This window comes from Panthera uncia, assembly GCF_023721935.1.
Source record: "Panthera uncia isolate 11264 chromosome B2 unlocalized genomic scaffold, Puncia_PCG_1.0 HiC_scaffold_24, whole genome shotgun sequence".
NCBI lineage: Eukaryota > Metazoa > Chordata > Mammalia > Carnivora > Felidae > Panthera > Panthera uncia.
The window spans coordinates 5555529-5560003 of NW_026057580.1; positions in this window are offsets into that span (position 1 = coordinate 5555529).

Consider the following 4475-nt stretch of genomic DNA (forward strand, 5'->3'; position numbering starts at 1 on the left):
GAGAGGAGAGGAGAGGAGAGGAGAGGAGAGGAGAGGAGAGGAGAGGAGGAGAGGAGAGGAGAGGAAAGGAAGAAGAGGGAAAAAATTGCCAAAGATCCTGGGACAGCTGGGGAGGCGCGTCCACGACGCGGCTGCACCTAGACTTGCTGGGGCCTCCAGCTCCAGGAGAGGCCAGGCCCTTATTTAGGCAGAGACATCCCAAGCTCGCATTCCAGTGGGAATGCTTCCCAGCGCATTCCTCCTCTGCAAGGCCGCGTCCAGCTGCAGCCTGGCTCCTCCCTCCCAGGGCCTCCCTCTCCTTTGGTAGCCGCCACTGGCCCAGGCCAGGCCGCACATCTGGACCTTGTTAGGGGCCGCCGGCACCAAAGCCGGCACATCTGGCCGCCTCTAAGCGAAGCTCGCGGCGGGGCAGCAGAGGGGAAGGGGCACGTCAGGACAGGGCCGCCCGGCGCGCTCCGAGGCATCTGGAAGTGGGAAGTCGGTGGGCGGCTGGCCGCAGACAGTGCCCTGCCAGGCAGGCCGGCCCTGGCCTCCAAGAGCCAGCAGGGTAGTGCCCTCACTGGCCGGGCAGGCAGAGGCCCGCTGAGGCCTTCCCAGGCTGACGGGGGCAGGCCCAAGGAGAGGCAGGGCCTCTGGACCCCATGCATGGTGCTCTTGCCCTCAGGGAGGCCTGGGCTGGGTCCTGGGGGGCTGCTGGGACGGGGAGCAGAGGGTAGTTTCAGGACACTGCAGAGAAGGAATGCACAGGGACAGGCACTGCCTCTGTTCCTGGTGGCCAAGACGTGGGGCAGCCGGTTGGAAAGCAGGGTCTTGTACATTAGGATGGAGAATCCACTCGTTTGAAATGAGAAAGGAAGAAGGTGCAATGTGCCGTTTTGGAAGCGGAGCGTCCCCACTTCCTTTTTCTTACACTGGGACATGACCAGGTCCCCGGCTGTCCCCGTGTGGTGCCATTATTTGTCCCCTTTGGGGCCTGTTAATCTAAGGCTTTACCAGCCCTGCCGATTCTTTCCTTGAGACAGCAGCAGCCGCTCCTGAGATCCTTTGCAAAGTAAGGCAGAGATAAAACAGCCGGTCAATGAAACGGAAAGCCCATCAGCTCAGCCCTTGTCCCTCCCTTTTGTCCTGTGGCCTTGCACCTTGCGTGGCTCCCACCTGGATGGTCCCTGTGATCACAGGAGCCCCAGTTTCCCCTGCCTCTTCTCTCCATCTCCCCACCTCCTCTCCACCCGCCGGCCCTGCCCATCACGGTGAGTGGCTCACTCATGGGCCCACCCACACTAGGGTCCTTGGAAAAACTCTCAGGAAGATGTGATGGGATGGGTGCCAGTTGTGAACCTAGAAGCCAAGGGCTTCTAACCAAACACATAGGCTCCCAAATCCCACCACTTATCCCTCTGAGCACCAGTTTCCTCTTCTCTGAGAACAAGATCTCTTAGAGAACTTTTTTTTTTTAATGTAAACAATTTTTTTATTATTTATTTATTTTAATTTTTTAAATGTTTATTTATTCTTGAGAGAGAGAGACAGAGAGACAGAGAACAGAGCATGAGCGGGGGAGGGGCAGAGAGAGAGGGACAGAATCCGAAGCAGGCTCCGGGCTCTGAGCTATCAGCACAGAGCCCAGTGAGGGGCTCAAACTCACGAGCCACGAGATGATGACCTGAGCCAAAGTCGGACGCTTAACCGAGTCGCCCAGGCGCCCCAATTTTTTAAAAATTTTAAATGTTTATTTATTTTTGAGAGAGACAGAGAGAGTGCCAGCAGGGGAGGGGCAGAGAGAGGTAGACACAGAATTTGAAGCAGGCTCCAGCCTCTGAGATGTCAGCACAGAGCCCAATGCAGGGCTCGAATCCAAGAACTGTGACCTGAGCCGAAGTTGGACACTTAACCGACTGAGCCACCCAGGCGCCCCTCTTAGAGAACTGTTTTAAGCCCTGCATCAGGCTCTGTGGTGACAGCTCAGAGCCTGGAGTCTGCTTCAGATTCTGTGTCTCCCTCTCTCTCTGTGCCACTCCCTCCCACCCCCCCTCCCCCACTCATGCTCTGTCTCTCAAAAATAAATAAAAATGCTAAAAAAAAAAAAAAGATTAAAAAAAGAAATATTTGATCTGTAGTTAGATTTCCACAAAATTTACAGTTGAAAAAGTAGATTCATGTACCCAGATTGTTCCAAACATTCTTAAAAGTTTTCTGAGAACTGAATTATCAACTTTTTTATTTAAAATTATATTAAGTTAAATTAAAAATGTAGCTCCTGGGTTGCTCCAGCCACTTTTTGTTTTTAATTTTTTTGGTGTTTATTTATTTTTGAGAGAGAGAGAATGTACATGCCCCAGCGGGGTAGGGGCAGAGAGAGAGGGAGACAGAGGATCCGAAGCGGGCTCCATGCTGACAGCACAGAGCCTGATGTGGGGTTCGAACTCAGGGAACTGTGAGATCATGACCTGAGCCGAAGTTGGACGCTCAACCAACCCAGCCACCCAGGCGCCCCCTTTAATCATTTTATCAAGACTTTTGTGCCCATCGACTGCCAGGTGTAATAGAAGGAAGCAGAGAAAGACATTGGTCTGGAAGGAAAAAATTAGGAGGAGGGACCAGATAAGGGGACCCTAGGTCCGTTAGCCCCTCCATGTGTGCTAGGCTGCCACAACACGGGCCCCTTTGCCCTCTCTTGCATTCAGTGCCCTGACAGTCTTCAGAGCAGGAACTGGTACCTTTGTTCACAAGTGAGGCAGCCAAGACCCTGAGAGTTAAAGCAAGGGGGAGGCAGGAACCCTGGGTTACCACTCAGCCACTGTTCGCCATATTCTGAGATCTAGGTGCTTCCCCCCGACCCCCAGCCTCAATTTCCCCAAATGGGTTACGTAAATGTGAAGGGGGTTGGTTTGGGTTACTGGGCCCATCGGAACATTTTAGAATTATTCAAATAGGGGACATTTGGCCGGCCCTCACTTCTCGAAATTTCCACAATGCTGCTCTGTAAATGAACAGATAGGAGAGAGAAAGAGAACTTATCTTTCGGTTCACATGTAGTTTGTAATATTTGTGTCCACAGGTTGGGACACCCTCTCCCAGTCTCAGGGTGCCTAGGAAACCTAATTAATTATGGAATTATGGAGCGCTGCTTGTGCTAATATAGAATCAGGGCCGAGGGAGTTAGGTGTCTCAGGGGATATTTATAACGAGCTGTGGCAGTCTGGTGAGTCACTGCTCTGCTCTCCAAGAGGACGCACCTGCCTCCCAGGAGGGGAGGCTGTCGCTCACTGGTCAGGCCCCCTTTCCTGGCCGGGCTGGGGACACATGCCATGTTGGGGAATCCAACCCCCCACTTCCCCAGGCTCCCCTGGGACACTGATCAATACAACCCACTCCCCTTCCGCCTTTTAGCAGGATTTCCCAACAGCCTCCCACTTCCCAGACTGAGGCGGTGCTGTCCGTCACCGTCATCGATGATGCTACGGCCTGGCTGCAACCTGGGAACACCTCACAGCAGAGGGACTCCTTCTGGGAAGGGTTTCTACGGTCAGGCCCAGCTGTGCAGCCAGACTCTTGAGCTGCTTCCATCCAGGGCTCATTCTTCCGGGATGCAGAGAAGCAAAGGCCAGAGAGGAGAGGGGAACTTCAAGCCTCTTCTCTGTGCCAAGCCCTGGCCGGCGCACTTGGCATCTCTTAGCTCACTGAAGTTTCACAATAAGCTGTGTGACATTTTACACACTGGACAGCCAGAGAAACAGACTTGGGGAAAAGCAGCTAGGAAGGAGCACACAGCTAGAAAGTGCTAGAGCCGGGAGATGGAAGCAATAGAAAGGAGAGTAGATTTAATCCCAAATATATTTTATAATTACATTAAATGTAAATGGACTAAATGCTCCCAACCAAAGATACAAATTGTCAGAATGGAGACAGGACAAACTCGCTGGGGTTTACAAGAGATACATCCAAAACATAAAGATTCAGAAAGTTCGAGGGACCCGGAGGCTGAAGCAGGGGTCTCTGAGGCTGCAGGAGATGATCCTTTTCCCAAACCCGAGCCCTCCAATTTGTCCCTTTCTTTGTCTTGGCTGCAGTGGTCCCATGAGCGTGTGGTTTAACGGGAGACATTCAGGCACTAGCATTAAATGAACAAACCATGTGACCCTGGACTTTCTTAGGTGATCTGAGATTCAGCGTCCTCCCCTGTAAAATGGAACAATAATCCATACCTAATAAGGCTGTTGTAAGAGCTAGAGAGAACTTGTTCATGGCACCTGGCACCAGAACTCTTACTATGCTTATTTTTTGTTTATGTTTCGGTAATTTAAATGTACCTATGTAATTGAAAAGACTCTATGGACGGTCCCTGACAGTCTGATAAAATATTAAAATCTTTTCCCTGTGCGTTTTTGCTGGGGCTGGAGCATGGAGGGCTCTTCCTTCGAGGCTGGGAAATTTAAGGGGGGCCAAGAGGTAACTCCAGGATGCCTTCTTCCTGT